This window comes from Trachypithecus francoisi, unplaced genomic scaffold, assembly GCF_009764315.1.
Source record: "Trachypithecus francoisi isolate TF-2019V2 unplaced genomic scaffold, Tfra_2.0 Lachesis_group21, whole genome shotgun sequence".
NCBI classification, from domain to species: domain Eukaryota; kingdom Metazoa; phylum Chordata; class Mammalia; order Primates; family Cercopithecidae; genus Trachypithecus; species Trachypithecus francoisi.
This window is the reverse complement of record NW_022681467.1, coordinates 18600865-18619311: the sequence shown is the minus strand read 5'-3', so window position 1 is coordinate 18619311 and position 18447 is coordinate 18600865. Positions and strand designations below refer to the sequence as shown.

Sequence of the window (18447 nt, the reverse complement as noted above, 5' to 3'; positions counted from 1 at the left end):
ATGAGGTTGGAAAAGGTCCCTGAGCTCCAGTTGAAAACACCCAGGTCAACTCAGGTCATGAGCAGAGAACGCTGTTATATTCTCCTTGGCTTGGGGCCCGTAAACAATGAGATTATAAATGTGTGGTTTTTAAGCCATTAGGTTTGTAGTAACTTGTTACACAAGCCTCTTTTAGATTCTTTACATACACAAATATATTAGAAATGAATAGAGTCTTCCTTTCCCATCTTTATACCATTTACTTATGATTCTTCCTTTATTGCTTTAAGACCTCTAGTACAAAGTTGACTAGAAAAGGTGGTAGTGGCATTGTCTAGTTCTGTATATCAAAGGGAAGATTTTCAATGTTTTGATGTTAAGTATAACATTTACTGTAGGTTTTTCATAGATACTCTTTAATCAGATTAAGCAATTGTTGTCTATCCCTAGAATTATTATCAGGAATAAATGTTGACTTTTATCAAACGCTGTTTCTGCACCTTTTAAAAATATCATATTTTTTCCTTCAAATGGTTACTGTACTGAATTATATTGGCAGACATTCTAATGTTAAAGTAACCTTTCATTCCAATGTTAAAATAACCTTTCACTCCAGAGAAAAGGAGATGAGAATAGCAGTTTAATTATAATGCTGTATCCCATTTATAAATTCTTAGATTCAGTTTGCCAATATTTGGTCTAAGATTTTTGCATTATGATAATGACTGGAAATGAGTCTTAATTTTCCTTTATTTTTCTGGCTTCTTTGTGTTTTGATATCAAGAATATGCAAGTCTCATGCAATAAATTCTATGGAAGATTTGGGGAAGATTGCATTTTTTTTTCCTTACATGTGTTATAGAAATGAGTGGCAAAATATCTGAAAAATGGAGGACTACTGAAGAATTGAATATGGTTTCTTCAAGTTGTAAAGAAAAATATGCTAAGTATGCTAACACTTAGAAACACTCAGAAACACTCAAATATAGCAAGCTAAAGTTGTTTAATCAATTAACCACTTTTGTAGAAAATATCTGCAGAAATGGGATGAGACTATAAATTAGTGTTTCCTGAACATATTTCACTATCAAACACTTCTTCAATTTTAGTTTGTAAAATAAAGTGTATTTTGTTGATGTAAAACTTTCTTCTTTCATTCAAAGATCCAAGACAAAGAATTTGTTTAGTCTAGCATTTTATAAACATGAAATCCTGAATATGACAAATGCATGCTGAATTTAAATATTTAATCAGCATACATCAGTTTGTTAATGAATGCTGCTTATGTATTAAAGATCAGATTTTGCATTCATGATGCATAAAGAATTATAAACCATGTGGTTTCATACTGATGCAAGAAAAATACAATGCCACACTCAAAAGTAATCTCAAAATACTTGCATTTCTCAAGTTCTTTGAAAGGGACGCTTAAGCCACATAGTGCTTCTTAAAATAAACAAATAAACAAAAATAAAAATAAAATTCGGTTTCTTTTCCTACCCAATATCTTCTACAACAAAGCTCTTCTTAAGTCTTTCTGTAATACATGCACACATACACACACACACCCCTAAAAAACATAACACTTTTCTTAGACCTTGGCCTCTTGTTCCTCTGTTTCTTCAACAAGAGCTACTGAAGTTACACAGTCACTCAAGGATGGGAGAGAAGAGACTGAAGAAGACAAAACAGACTTCACTTTGGCAGCCAAGTTGAAGGCTGGAAACACTGATAAACATGAGCCTCGTGGGCTTCCTATTATGCATGGATAGACCACACCATTTATAAAGGTGAATTATGATACGCTAACAAGAGCAATTGTGAGTACCCAGTTTGGCAAATTTTGCTTGTATTTCTGAAGATTTTCTGGATTATTTTTTCCTCTTGATTAATTTTGTCTTTGATAATACACATACCAATTTTCTATGGACTAGTAGGTTTCCAAGAAGCATGATTTCCACAATATGTACTGTTTTTTAAAGCATCATTTAGTATTTGGACATCTTTTTAAATTACTTCCTTCAAATCACTATCTTTTAGGTGACTTAGAAATGTCCTTGTTGAAGATGTACTAAAAAATAAAGTTTGTAAGTGCAGGATATAGCCCAGTGTCAACCATATAAAAAATATTTGAGGCCGGGCGCGGTGGCTCAAGCCTGTAATCCCAGCACTTTGGGAGGCCGAGACGGGCGGGTCACGAGGTCAGGAGATCGAGACCATCCTGGCTAACACGGTGAAACCCCGTCTCTACTAAAAAATACAAAAAACTAGCCGGGCGAGGTGGCGGGCGCCTATAGTCCCAGCTACTCGGAGGCTGAGGCAGGAGAATGGCATAAACCCAGGAGGCAGAGCTTGCAGTGAGCTGAGATCCGGCCACTGCACTCCAGCCTGGGCGACAGAGCGAGACTCCGTCTCAAAAAAAAAAAATATTTGAATATTGTTTGTGGCTTTAATTCATCATGGGCCTTTATGACTTTTAGTCATGTGAGTTTATATTAATAACTTATGACATAGATATCTCATAAGTTCATATTTGCAAATGATCAGCTGAGGTTTTAGTAAGAAAAGCATAGTAAAATAAGTTGCAGTTAATTTATTGACAGAAATTAAAGTCATAGCTCACCCTCTATTGCTAATGAAAACTATTTTGTAGTCTCCAAAATACAAGATTTAGAATATATATCAAACATTTCCACTTGTTAATATGGGATTCTATTTCAAACACTGTGAATTCATGAACAAGTTAAGAGAGAGAATGTAGGGTTATCATGGATGTTCTGAAGTGGATTGTTCACTCTGATAATTTATTGAGCTACATGCTTGTGGTTTGTATACGTTCCAATATTTGTATTTTACTTAAAGTATTAGAAATTCGTGTTGTTGAAGTTTATTAACATATAATGTTGATCATTTAGGAAATTAAAATAAATAGGTAATAAAATAGCACATTTAGTGTGATATCATTTTGGAAAAATAGATGTTTAATCAGAAAGAAAAAATAGTTGAAGGGTATACACCAACAGTTTGCTAGTGGTTAACGAAACTAAAAGGTTTCCTAGTGGTTAACAAAAAGCATTGTAGTGTGTGCTGTAGCTAATACAGTTTGTAGTCATTTCATTTTTTTTTTCTTTTTGTTTTTTTTGAGATAAGATCTCTGTAGTCCAGGCTGGAGTGCTGTAGCACGATCTCAACTCACTGCAACCTCTCCCCGCTGAGTTCAAATGATTCTCCTGCCTCAGCTTCCTGAGTAGCTGGGACTACGGGCATGTGTCACCATGCCAGGATAATTTTTTGTATTTTTATTAGAGATGGTTTCACCATGTCAGCCAGGCTGGTCTCAAACTCCTGACCTCAGGTGATCTACCCACCTCAGCCTCCCAAAATACTGGGATTACAGGAGTAAGCCGTCACACCCAGCTCAGTTTGTAGACATTTCTACATCAGGACACAAAGAGCTTCTTCATTTTTTAATGGCCTCTATGTATTTATGACTAATTGAATCAATTTTCCATTGCTAGCATTGAGGTAGTTTCTAAGCTTTTACTTCTGTAAACAATGTTGGAAGGTAAATCTTGTACATATATTGTATTGCATATTTGTAAGTACATCTGTAGAATAGTTTTCTAGAAATAGAATTGCTGACTTCAAGGAAATATGCATCTTAATTTTGACAGCCAGGTGCTCTATAGCAATGGTGCTCCATGGAGTTTGTCTCAGTTTATGCCCCTGTAAGCAATGTATGAAAGTATCTGTTTCCATGCATCTTTGCTAATGAAGTTTGTAGTCACCTCATTTGTCTCTGAAACTTAAAGCAAAATATGTAAAAAGCACAAGGACAAATATTTTGGTAGTATTATAAGTGATTCACTCTCCTTTTGTCTTTTCTTTTTAGCTTTTTTAGATTTTCAAATTAACAGGAAAAAAATCAAATTATAGAACAGTATTTATACTATACCACCACTGGTGTAAAAAGGGTTAGGAAAAGAATAAAAGTATGTATGTATGTTTGTATGTATATGCGTAGACATCCTTTCGGAGTCCAGGTAACACACAGACTGTCACGAATCAGAGACATGTTTCCCTACAGCATGCTTTATTTCAGAATGGCAACTGCCTACACAATCAAAAAGCTCAGATGCAGCAGAGAGGCCTGGGGAGTCATGGTGGCTCCACAGGTGCTGTCACCTAGAAAGTCTTTCTTTTGGTGAAATTACAGAACTGTGAAGCATTTCCTTTATAGACCTGGATACTGCCCAGGCCCAGCCTACTTGAACTCCTAAGAGCTCCCCCTCCTCAGAGATTCTGAGTTCTATTTACTATGGGCTATCTTAAGCCAGGAATGCCTCCTAATGCCCCTTCAGAGACAATGCCTCTTCCTCCTATAAATATCAGTTAAATCGGCCGGGCGCGGTGGCTCAAGCCTGTAATCCCAGCACTTTGGGAGGCCGAGACGGGCGGATCACGAGGTCAGGAGATCGAGACCATCCTGGCTAACACGGTGAAACCCCGTCTCTACTAAAAAATACAAAAAATTAGCCGGGTGAGGTGGCGGGCGCCTGTAGTCCCAGCAACTCGGGAGGCTGAGGCAGGAGAATGGCGTGAACCCGGGAGGCGGAGCTTGCAGTGAGCTGAGATCCGGCCACTGCACTCCAGCCTGGGCAACAGAGCGAGACTCCGCCTCAAAAAAAAAAAAAAAAAAAAAAAAAAAAATATATATATATATATCAGTTAAATCTGTTTATGTTGAGGTCTAGATGACTGGGAAGTTAGACCAGATTCCCTGCCTTTCTCCTGGGGACATGTTCCCTGAAGAAAAAAAAAAAAAAGTGAGTGGATTTCAAGTAGCCAACTTAATGCTTCCTTCTAAAAGGATGCACAACAGCATTTTAGGGATGCAGGAGAGCTGAGATCAGGATAAGATGGAGATTTTAAACTGAATATTTTTTTGGGCCATGTAAGTGAATTACTTATTTTAAAATGATTACATAACTATAATTAACAAAAGTAATAAAGTAGATGCCTGCAATTTATAACCAATACCACATGATATTTCTGGATTCCAATTGTATCTATATTCATGGAAAATGCTTCTATGCATGGCTAATCTAATTTTGGTAATGGAGTATTTGGCATATAGAAGATTGGGACCGAGGAGGAGAATGTGACAAGATTAAAATCCTTGGGAACATTATAGATTCTTGCATTTGGTTTTGGATCTCTGCCTAATCAAAGCCTTTTTTTTCCTCCTGAAATATATTAGTGGATTTTATGTGCTTTTTGAATGTATTAATGACATTACCATTTTTAAGTTTGTCCATTGTATATGTGACTGTGCTTTCTGAAATAATGGAAAGGCTTCAGTACATTACTATATTAATCCTGTCTTTGTTACTTTATGACCTTAAGAAAGACATAACATTTTTGTCTCGGGTACAGATATAGTATGGGATGGTGAGGAAAGCCAGACAGACCTAGGATTTAGGCTGGACTTGGCCTGCCCTTGCTATTTATGTGACTCAACTTTTCTGAGTTTCACTAACCTGATCCCCATCTGTAAAATGGGAATATCAGTGCCAACTCTTTTAGTCTATATTCCCTAGAAAACAAAGCCTATGGCCAGGATGAAAGCATCAATATTTAATTTGGGGGTAGGAGGGCAAAAAATCTGGAACAGTAAGTAAAGGAAAGAAGAAACATGAGGCAAAAGGATATAGAGAAGCATGGTAATCAGCAGCTGTATCCACTGGGCACAGGATTTCCTGGATGGCTAAAAAGATAATCCATGGGTCAAAAGAAGAAAAGGGAATACAATTGGCCGAGCTTCACATATCTGTTTCCCACTGGCCAGAGTTTGCTTCCATGGACTCTACCTCCCTGCACCGTCTAGTGACACCCTTTGGCCCCTCAGTTGCATCTTGGAATGCCATATGCCAAGTCCTGTGCTGTGACATTTCACTGAAGTCCTTGAGTGGCTGGAGGAGCCAGAACTCCCAATGGGTCTGCCTGGCTGCTTTGTGGTGGCCAGAGGGAAGTTCAGCATTCATGGGACAAGTAACCATCAGCCCCAGGAGGTGTGCAGAGCAGAGTTGGCATTGTGTGGAAGTGGCTGAGACAGAGAGTAGCTGAGGTTCTGGAAGGTGGTTGGTGCCCAGAGAATTGTGGACATGTATAATAATATTTGCATCTGGTATACCCAGCTGGCTTTGTGTGTGTGCATAATGGCTAAATAAAATAAACTATTTCATACCTCATCTATAGAGGTGCTCAACAATACTAGTTCCCTCAAATGGTGTTTGATGAGAGGCCATGTATACAAAGCAGTCACCAAATGCCAAAGGAGCGAAGAAACCAAAGAATCAGGCAAACAAATCTAGTTTATTGGTAAAAGATATTTTATTGGGGGAACTTACAGACTGAAGCAGTGGTCTTGGGCAGCCACAGGACAGGTATATCTCTGTGTCTTTACTCCCAGACCCAGGACTCATATACCATACAGATATGTATAAATGCTCTGTACAAGGCAATTAAAGACAATCTTCCAGAACAGGCAAGAATACTATGTGCATCATAGCCTATAATTTGTGCAGTAACATCAAGGATGACATGTTCTTAACTAGGGACAGTAAATAAAGTAGGAATCAGGAAGTATTCACAGGACTGGGGTCAATCAGAAGTCAACATGGTGGATTAGCCTCCAGGATGCAGTTACCTTTGTCTCCACAAATGGATATAACAGCTATTGTAATTATTTACTAGGAATATAATTAAAACTAAGAATATATTAGGTAAGTTTTCTTTGAACGTTCCAGAAAACTCCTCCAGTAATCACCTAGTTTTAATAATTAGCAATGTTTTCTACACCTCCATCTTTATTGCAGCACTATTCACAATAGCCAAGATATGGAATTAATCTAAGTGTCCATCAACAGATTAAGAAAATGTGGTGTATGTATACACAATGGAATACTGTTCAGCCATAAAGAAAAATGAAATCCTGCCATTCAAAGCAATATGGATAAGCCTGGAGGACATATGCTAAGTAAAATAAGTCAGACATATGCTAAGAAAAATAAATACCATATGTCCTCACTCATATGTGGGAGCTTAAAAAAGTTAGGCTCATAGAAGCAGAGAATAGAATTGTGGTTATTAGAAACTGGGAAAGGTAAAGGGTAGAGGAAGGGGAGAGAGAATGGATACAAAATTACAGCTAGATAGTAGGAATGAGTTCTAGTGTTCGAAAGCACTGTAGGGTGCTATAGTTAACGATAGAGTGTATGTTTTCAAATAACTAGAAGAGGATTTTGAATGTTCTCAACATAAAGAAATGACAAACATTTGAGGCAATGGATATGTTAATTACCTTGATTTGATTATTACATATTGTGTATAGGTATCAAAATATACTATACACTGCATTGACACAATTATTATTCAATTTTAAAAAAGGAATAATAATTAGCCATGTTGTTATTCTTGCTTTGTTAATATCTCCCTTCACATTGTTTTTGCTACAAATTTTAAAGCAAATTCTTGGTATAACAGTTTTTTAACAACAAAAAATTCAGAACTTATTACTAACCAATAAGGACTTTTTTTAAAAAAGTAAAATCACGTTGGTATTATCATATCTAGTAAAATGAACAAAATTTATTCAAGATTTGGGGGATTCTTTGTTTTGTTTTGTTTTGTTTTATTCTTCACAGATAACGTGTCTTCCTATCAGTGCAGAAATAGATGATCACAAGGGAGGAGAAATGTACCAGGAGAGCAGACACCAGTATAAAAGGCATCTCTACTGCCTTCTCTTTCCCTTCTTTTTTTTTTTTTTTTTTTTTTTTTTTTTTTGAGACGGAGTCTCGCTCTGCCGCCCAGGCTGGAGTGCAGTGGCCGGATCTCAGCTCACTGCAAGCTCCGCCTCCCGGGATTACGCCATTCTCCTGGCTCAGCCTCCCGAGTAGCTGGGACTACAGGCGCCCGCCACCTTGCCCGGCTAGTTTTTTGTATTTCTAGTAGAGACGGGGTTTCACCATGTTAGCCAGGATGGTCTCGATCTCCTGACCTCGTGATCCGCCCGTCTCGGCCTCCCAAAGTGCTGGGATTACAGGCTTGAGCCACCGCGCCCGGCCTACTTTCCCTCCTTTTTCTACCTCCTTTACCTGTGGTTCCATCTCAGCCTGCTGAGCCACGACCGTCTCTTCAACCACAATTGACTCTTTCGCCTCCACTAAATGCTGCTTATGTGGCTCCTGTCCATTCAGCTCCCATGATCGCCACATATGCCCCTTTTCACTTCACTTTTCCACTGGTGTAACTTTCACATTTTGGCTGCCAATTCAACTACACAGTCACTTAGCTTCAGAAGATCAAGTAATCTTATTACCTACAAGAGACTTAAGCCTAGTCAGGTCCATCTACTACATATGAGAAGACACTCAGGTTTGGGAAAGTTAAACACATTATTCAGCATTATTCGGCTCTCCCGATTAGATATATATGATTATATTTTTTTCTCTCATGTAGGTTTTTTGCTTGAATCCAGCACTTTAACCCCTCAATGTCATGTTAAAGCTTGGCTTTGTCCTTGTATAGATATTCTTCCTAGCTTAGATTCATCAAAAAAATGTTCTAAGCCTGCCTTTTATATTTTTCAACCAGGATTTGTTAAGAATATTTAGAAGCCTAAAGTGCTTAGTCCACCTGAGACCTTTTTTGAGATACCATCTGGTCATTGGTTCTGATGGTTCAGTGTGAATTGCTTCATGCTATCACCCCGGTTTCTTAAACATGTCTTCTAACTGTTGGTATGATCAGGTTATAAGGTTGACACATTGTGTTTGGTTGATGTGCCTATAAATTTTAGTAATAACAGATCCTCTTTCCATACCCCACCATTCTATATCATTTATGTTTTGAAGAAATGTGCCGATTTGTCCTGTAGAAGTTTCTCATTTTTAATTAATATCGTGTCGTCAAGTTCACTTTCATCTTTAACTCCTGGCAACTATGACCTGTTATTGGTTGGTACAGTTTTGTTTAACAGAATGTCATATAAATGGAATCATAATATGTAGCCTTTTATGTTTGGCGTGTTTCATGTAACATAATGTATTTCAGATTCATCCATGCTGCTGTGCCTATCAGTAGTGTGCTGAGTATACTCTAGTGCTTGTGTATCTATTCTCTAGTTAAGGAACACTTAGTTTATTTCCAGTTTTTGGCAATTGTGAATAATGCTACTACATACATTTGCATAGAGGGTTTGGTGTGAATTTAGGTTTTCATTTGATTTGAATGGGATTTCTGTGTCAAATTGTAAAGGCATGTTTAACTTTATAGAAAACTGCCAGTAGGAAGTACCATTTTGTATTCTCATGAGCAATGGATGAAAATTTGAGTTGTTCCACATCCTCATCGGCAATTGGAATTGTCAGGGTTTTATTTTGTTTTAGTATTTTAGTTATTGTGATAGGAATATATATAAAGGACTATTTTTCTAGCATAAGAATGAAAGGATGGATACATACATGTTGTATCCATACATACATGTTGAAAGGGGACAACATGGATGAAAAAGCATTATGCTAAGTGAACTAAGCCAGAAGACACAAAAGGACAAATACTGTAGGATTTCACCTTTATGAAATAGCTACAGCAGGCAAATTCATAAAGACAGAAAGTAGATTAGAGGTTACCGGGGCTGGGGAAAAGAAACTAGAGGTTATTATTTGATGGGTATACAGTTTCTATTTGGGGTGATACAAAAAGTCTTGCAACTAGATATTGGTCATAGTTGCACCATATTTTGAATATAACTACTGGTGCTGAATTGTATACTTAAAAGCTATTCAAATGGCAAATTTTGTGTTATATATATAACCACAATTTTAAAATAATTATAAAAATCTAAAAACAAAAATTTATTTTTCAGATCAATTATGATCAACTTTAGGAAGACAGTAAAAGGAAATAATTGTTGCCCAGGCCTGGTGGCTCATACCTGTAATCCCAGCACTTTGGGAGGCCAAGCGGGGCGGATCACTTGAAGTCAGAAGTTTGAGACCAGCCTGACCAACATGGTGAAACCCCATCTCTACTAAAAGTACAAAAATTAGCTGAGCGTAGTGGCGGGCGTCTTTAATCCTAGCTGCTCAGGAGGCTAGGCAAGAGAATCACTTGAACCTGAGAGGTGGAGGCTGCAGTGAGCCAAGATCATGCCACTGCACTCCAGCCTGAGTGACAGAGGGATACTCTGTCTCAAAAATGAAAAAAAAATTGTTGAGCATTCTAAGGTTTCATGCACTGTTGGACTGCACTATCAAGATTATATTCATAGGAAAAAGAGAAAAAGGATTATAGGAAGAAGTGGGAGACGTTCACTGGATTTTGATGACATTGAATTTGAGATTGTTACAGGCTATTGGTAATATGATTCCATGCAATGGAGAAATCTGTTTGAAAATCATTAGCATTTAGTGTTAGCTGAAAAAACTAGAATGATAATTTAAAAATTGAGATGATTTTAGGAAAAGTTAACCTCTTCTCCCAGTCTAATAAAGTTGGTTACATTATACAAAAAAAAAAAAAAAAAAATCAGATGGAAAACAGCTCCCTTCTTAACAGTAGTCATAATTCTTTTCTTGACTTTTCTCAAAATGGAAAAATTAGAGTCAACGTTGTTGTGCCACTTCATAGCAACAATCTAATTTGGTTTTCTTTTGTTTATTGCCAAAAACTTAATTAGATACATAATCCAGGGTCATTATTTGTCTATTAACTCCAAGGGACAATGGGCTTTTGAAGGCTGGTTTAGAGAATCAACTTACGTGCCCTTGTGCCTTCTGTGTAAGTGGGGATTGTTGCTAAGACCCCTAGATACATATCGCCAGAAAAGATTAATGGGCTTTACCCTGGAATGACCGCACTGTGATAGCATCCCAAGCCAAGGTTCAAATGAGGTAACACAGGAGAAAACCTTGGTATAGTTTTAAGCTCTATATAACTGCTATTTATTGTTATTATTATTGTTATAATAAAATTAGGCTGGGTCAGTGGAACAGCTTGTATCTTTAGCAAAACCATCTTAAAAGAAAACTTAGTAGTGTGAAGACTTTATGTGTGTGATACTAGCAGGTTTCCCGAAGGACTAAATGTCTCTGACATAATTCCTTAACTAGTACCTAAACAGACTGCGCCATTAGTGTATTGAGGGATCTTCAGCCTCAGCAATAATAACATTTTGGATCAGATAGTTCTTTGTGTGGTGGGTTGTTCTGTGCATTGTAAGATGTTTACTAGCATCCTTGGCCTCTACCCTCTAGATGCCAGTTCCACCTCTCCAGTCCTGACAATCAAAAACATCTACAAATATTGACAAATGTTTCCTGGGGGCCCACATTGCCTCCTGCTGAAATACCCCTGTAGACATTTACATCTTGTCTCATTTATAACAGAGATAAATAGTATTCAAGAGCAACGCTCCAATTGTTATGTAATTGGACTATTGACCTCCAGAGCTGCTGAATGAGAGATGCTTAACTACTGAAGAGCAAGGAAGTTGTTCAAAGTGCAGCAGTTGATACCAGAACACCTGTCAGCACAGGGTGCAATTGGAACAATCCAATGGAGCTATTATGTGGGGTGATTAAGTAAAGATTTTCTCACCACTGGAGGCATCTGTCCTCTCTGCATCTACAGTCTCATTCTCAACCTCAGCACTCTCCCAACAGGCCAGAGCCACAATACCAGTGTCATAGAATTGGTCACTCCCAGGGGTAAAAGGGTGGAGTTCCCCCCAGTCCCCAACTTAGGGAGAAATGAGTAACATTTATTTATCATTTTAAAAAACAGTTTCTGAAAAACTGATAGAATGTTAAGGTGACCAAAAAACTCTAAACATTCAGTTCTCTAATGCTGGCAAACAAATATGCTACACATTTATGAGGTGATATATAAGGTATTTAGGAAGTCTTTTATTTTGTTGCTGCTGTTGCTGTTTTTAAAGTACAAATGTGGAGTTCAGCTTAAGGTGCATGAAAACTGAGCAGCCTTTTCTTTATTGGTAAGTAAAATAATAAATAGAAGGTAACTAAACAAGAGAAAACATGTTTAATAAATATATACCCATAGATATAGACATGTTTTATTTTTAAATAATTTTAGACTTAACAGAAATGTAAAAATAATATATGTATATTCCCATGTGGCCCCTCATCAGTTTCCTCTGATGTTAACATCTTGTAATCATCAACACAAGGATAGTAACATTGATACAATATTATTAACAAAGTTACCTTATTTGAAGTTCACCAGTTTTTCCGGTAGTGTTTGTTTTTCTTTTCCCAAATCTAATTCGAGGTCCTACATTGCATTTAGTTGTCATGTCCACTTGGTCTCCTCCAATATTCAACATTTCCTCAGTCTATCCTTGTTTTTATGATCTTGGCAGTTAGGCAGTTCCTCCATTTGGGTTGATGTGATTTTTTTCTCAGGATTAGGTTGAGGTTCTGCATTTTTGGCAAGAATACCACAGATGTGATGCTGTACCTTTCTCAGTGCAGCCTATGAGGTGGTTCATGAATAAAATGTGTCATATTATCAGTGAATGTTATCCTTGTTCCCTTAGTGAAGGTGGTTCCTGCCAGCTTCTACACTGTAATGGTATTATTTTTCCATTTATATTTTATTAATATCTTGGGGAAGGCACTTTGAGACTATGCATATATCTAGCTTCTCAAACTTTTGCCTACAAAGTTTAGTATTTTATCAGCAGATCTTGCCTACGACCATTATTTTTCTGGTACTTGCCTAGAAAGATTGTCCATTTCCTTCATTCCTTCTACATTCATTAATTAGAATTCTTCTCTAAGTAGAGCTTTCCACACGCCCACCCTCCATTTATTTGTATCTTCCAATAATTACTCTCTCAGCATGAGTGCATGGATATTTCCTAATTCTCTGGGTGATAATTCAATTCTATCATTATTTGTTTAGTTGTACAGATTGTCCTAGTTTGGTTGTTGGGTGCCTTTTCCAGTTGTGCCTGTGTCTATGTGACATGCCCACATCCTTTTCTGAGCATCTCTTGACTTCTGGCACTTTCAGAGGTTCCAGGTTCATCTTGCATCTTTAAGATTAAATCTTCTTTTTTTATTTTTTTAATTTAAAAATGCATGTTGAAAGGGTTTTCATGTAGTAAATAAAAAGACTAGAATTTACAAAAGCCAAGTAATTATCGTAAAAAAACAAAAATCGTAATTTTGAGGCTGGGTGTGGTGGCTCATTCCTGTAATCCCAGCACACTGGGAGGCTGAGGTGGGCAAATCACTTGAGATCAGGAGTTCAAGACCAGCCTGGCCAACATGGTGAAACCCCATCTCTACCAAAAAATACAAAAGTTAGCTGGTGTGGGGGTGCACGCCTGTAGTCCCAGTTACTCAGGAGACTGAGGCGAGATTGCTTGAACCCAGGAGGCAGAGGATGCAGTGAGCCGAGATCGTGCCACTGCATTCCAGCCTGGGAGACAGAGTGAGATCCCATCTCAAAATAATAGTAATAATAATAATAATAATAATTTTGAAAGAGAAGCGGTAGATCTGGGGAGGAAAATATGAAGAGAACCTACAGAAGGAGAGTGCAAATGGCATGTGCAAGAAACAGGTGAATTTGGGAAGAGGAACAAGAGAGCAGAGAGAAATAATTTTTTCAAAATTTTAAATATCACTAAAGCACAGTAAAGGAAAAAAGAAAATTAACCAGAAAAGGGAAGTGCACTGATGTTTTACAGCAAGGAGTAATTTAAATCTGAGTTAATATAACATAATTAATATTCATTTGCACTATGATAACATTTATGAAAATGTGAGGAAATATACAAGATTTTGATCTTGGATTGCTCAGGGTCTTTTGATTTTAGAATTTGTTAAATTTGGCCGGGCGCGGTGGCTCAAGCCTGTAATCCCAGCACTTTGGGAGGCCGAGGTGGGTGGATCACGAGGTCAGGAGATCGAGACCATCCTGGCTAACACGGTGAAACACCGTCTCTACTAAAAATACAAAAAAAAAAAAAAAACTAGCCAGGCGTGGCGGCGGCGCCTGTAGTCCCAGCTACTTGGAGGCCGAGGCGGGAGAATGGCGGGAACCCGGGAGATGGAGCTTGCAGTGAGCTGAGATCGCGCCACTACACTCCAGCCTGGGCCACAGAGTGAGACTCCGTCTCAAAAAACAAAACAAAACAAAACAAAAGAATTTGTTAAATTTGTGGATGGCTCCCTTCTCTGAGATAAAACCTAGTTTGACTAGATTTTTTTTTTTTTTTTTTAGTGAGATAAGGGAAGAAAAATGATCAGAAGACTTTATAAGCCCTTTCCTCCTTATCCATTACAATGCCAAGCCTTGGTTAGCCATTACCCGTTCTGGTTTTGGTCCCTTCCCTGAAGGTAGTAACTTAAGTTCTAACTCTGGGCTTGAGCTGGTGTTGATCCCCCTAGTCGCCAGGGAATGCTGACTCCTGAGGCGGCTCTGCCCCTCTAACCATGTCCCTGCTGTTTCCACAGAAGCTCTGGGCTAGACAAGTTCTCCTTAGGGTAGGAATTGTGGGCTCCAGATGAAATCCTGTCCCATCAGAAACAAAGACATGCCACAGGGCATAATAATAAAAACGAAAGTCCTGGAACAGACTTGGCTGCACTTCCAGTCAGTGGGCAAATGATGGCTTTTGTACTAGAAGATGTAATGTTACTCAAACTGGATAAACAAAGTCGGATTTCTTCCTCACACTATATGATCAACTGAGTGTGAGTAGGTAACGATTTTTTAGGAAGTACTAAAAAATAAAAAGACACAAATAAAATTTGCCTACAATAAATTTTGAGTTCCTGTTCAATGTAGGACATCATAGACAATTTTTGGGAGAAGTTAAATGTTCTTTCAAAAATGTTAAGATATTAATATCAATAATATCCAAAGATATAAAGAAAAGAGTAGGTACCCAATAGAAAAATGGGCAAAATATATGAATAAGGAATTCGCAGTAGGAACAAAAATGGCTAATAATTATATGAAGATAGACTTTACCACGCTGGAAATCAGAAAAATGAGATGTAACAATAAGGACTTTGGCAAAAAGAATCCCCCACAGGCATATATATCAAATATTGGTAAGGCTGTGGGGAAATGGGAAGCCCCTTTGCACTCAGGGTAGGAGTCTGGACAGTGTAGTATACTGAAGATGAATCATTACTTTGTGAAATCATATCTGTAAAATCCCTACAATTTACAGATATGAAAATCCCTGAGAATATAAACAAGGAAAATTCCTGCCTAAGGGTCGTATACAAAGGTGCTTATGTAAACATTACTTGTGGTACCAAGAGGAGGAGGCAACCTGGTTTTCTATCACTAGAAAAAATGGGAACAAAAAAGTGGGAATACTATGTACACACTAGTCACAAATAACTGGAAGTAGAAACAGTAAGGGGAAGAACCTAAGAAGAGTTTGGGTGAAAATAAATAAGAAACTGAATGAAATTGGGAGGGAAACAGTGGGGGAGGGGAGAGTGTAACAAAATAGATGGGCTTTGTATAAAACAAAGATCGTATCCCAAGAATTGAGATATGTGATTATTTTGACTCTGAACCCTATAAACCCAAACCTAACATTTCTGCATTTTTCCCTCTGTGCAGATATGCAACTTGTTTTATTTAATCTGTGTGTTACTTCTGTGATGAATGAACATTAAGGTCAAGGCAAAAATAATTTTACAGCCCATATACTTCCTGTTTTATACTCAGCATATTTATTTAAAAATAATTTTGAGTCATTTAGTCAGACCAAAAAACGATAATTTCAATTATAATGATCAACACACATGCTTATAAATTTAAGATAAGTTAGAAAACGATGTTATAGAAACGTATTCACTCAATCACATGGCCTTTCCTACAAGAACGAGTTAAGCTCATATGTCTTTCAAAGTTTAACTGGTGTGCCTTTTTGATATCATGCCAAAATAACCTTAGAAGCAAAATTTGATTCTTATTTTATTTTTTCAGGGTATTCTTATTAAATCTGATTATCACTTTTCTAATTGCTACTCAAACCAGGAAAACAGAGCTCAGAAAAGATGTCATGTATCTTCAAATTGTTTAAATAAAATTAATAATTTTCATATTTTTATCTAAAAGAATATATTATAAATATTGTTTCTGAAGCAACAAATACCTTTGATGTGCTCAGAGGAAAATGAAAATTGTTTCTAGAGTGAAGATAACGTAGGTTTCTAAGTGAAATAATGCATAAACATGTTTTATATTCGCTTTCATACCCTTCTTTTAACGTGTACATAAGAAAGCTTATAATTAATATATAAACTGCCCACATCACTCATTCTACTGCATACTGACCAAGAACAAAGAGAGAAGATCACGTTCTATGGTATGTGGTTCCTGAGATAAGGTTCAATCCTCCCAGACAGGTCAGTTCTGAATCGCTTCCTGCTGATTGGTTCTAGCTGATTTTAAGATTGTTGCCACTAGATGGCGATGGAGGTTATAACTAGGCAGTCAAATCTTGCATGCAGTGGGATCTTTCCATGCATCGATTTATTTATTTTAAACTATTCTTTATTATACAAATATAATTATGACTCAAGTAACTGCAAGTTACTATGAATTCCTAAAGGAGAGAAATCTTTTCTATTTCTTTCTTTTTTTTTTTTTTTTTGCAATTTTTAATACTTCGCGTAAGCATAATATCTATATTTAAAATGATATTGCTGGGCATGGTGGCTCATGTTTGTAATACCAGCACTTTAGGAAGGCAAGGCAGGAGGATGGCTTGAGCTCAGAAGTTCGAGACCAGCTTGAACAACAGAGCAAGACCGTCTCTACAGAAAAATTTAAAAATTAGCTGGGGCCTGGTGGTCCACACCTGTGGTCCCAGTTACTTGGAGGGCTGAGACAGGAGGATCACCTGAGCCCAAGAGGTCTAGGCTGCAGTGAGCCATGATCACACCACTGCACTCCAGCCTAGCTGACAGTGTGAGATCCTGTCCCCCAAAATATTAATCTGTAATAATAATAAAATAATATAGGTTTATATGTATAAATTATATATACTATATTTATGCATTATATATAAATTTAATACACAGGGCAAGTGTTAAACAGCAACATATATACCTTTTCTTATTGTCTTGTAAATAAAGGCTAAGTCCAGAACTTGGCTGACTTTCCAACTTTCAGCATCAATTTTTTGTTTACCCACCTAGGACAGAGTCTGAAAAACAATAAGAACTCAATAAATATTTGTCAAATGAATGAATGTATTCAGTTGGCTGTCGCCTCTCCATTCTGTTTGGATGAACGGAGGCAAGATGGTGCACTTCCGTGTTCTTCTTCACCAACTTTTCCCGCGCGCGCGAAAATGCAGCCGGCGACCCGGGAAGGTGCAGACCAACTGGGCATGCGCCAGGTAACGTCAATCCGAAGAGACCAAGATTTACCTGGTCGCACCTGCGGAACTCCCCCTGACACGCCAGTTCCCCGCCTATTGCCCTCCCACTCCTAGAAAAGCCGCTCCGGAGGGACGCCACGCGCGGCCTTCCTCAGTCCTTCACTCCTGTCGGGATGTCAGGACTCCAGGAACGCCGTCCGAGAGCCCCACGGGGGGACTCTGTCGGCCTTCTTTTCCGGAGGCCGACAGACCTCTTCCCCACACCTTAGGTGACCAAAATAAACTTGCAGTTTTGCTCCTACACTTGCCTAGTCGCTGGTTCTTTTGTGCCCGCTCTGGTGGTCTTAGAAAAACAAGTCACATTCTTCTTAAGCTACTTATTGTTCTAGTAATATGCTATTTCTTTTAAATGGCAGTTAAGTGATAATGAATTTGCCACTTGTAATGGGGTATCAAATTCAATTATTGAGTCACTAAATTGTGTCTTTATTTCATCTCCTTAAAGAATCATATTTTCCCACACTTGCTTTAAAAGTTTCTTTGTCATAGTGATCAAACACAAAGGGAAGTGAAGAAACTATAATTCTTCAAGTGTCTAAAATCAGATGATGCTGAAATGGATCATATGGTTACTAAATAAGACACAGAGTAAATTCCACATCTGCTTGGAGCATGTGACTTCCTGTGTAACATGGAAAGGCCACTCAACATCACTTAATCACCATATAACAAAGGAGGCCCATTAGTTATGTGAGGATGTGTAGAATATATTTAGTGAATAGCTATATATTTCCTATTATTGTCCTCTCATTTCCAGCAAGCAGTCTATTTCTGACCCGGTATTACCTTTTAGAATTAACTTTAATATGTAGCCAACTTCTCACTCCGTGAGGATCCTCCTCTGAGCTCAGAGACACCAACATCCGCTACTAATTGTCCTTCTCAGAGGTCAGGGTCCCAGCCCCATGGGGATCCTTCTCCAAGATGAATTGACATTCCTCTATAGAGGTCTG

The 18447-nt window shown here is 37.8% G+C and overlaps 1 long non-coding RNA gene across 1 annotated transcript in view; it reads left to right on the top strand.

Moving 5' to 3' along the window:
- The first annotated feature begins 1611 nt into the window (after positions 1 to 1611).
- Positions 1612 to 18447, top strand: part of LOC117068475 — a 29288-nt gene continuing 12452 nt past the window's right edge. The window contains exon 1 of the long non-coding RNA XR_004431148.1: positions 1612 to 1799. This is a non-coding gene — a long non-coding RNA (uncharacterized LOC117068475). The remainder of the gene's footprint in view (positions 1800 to 18447) is intronic.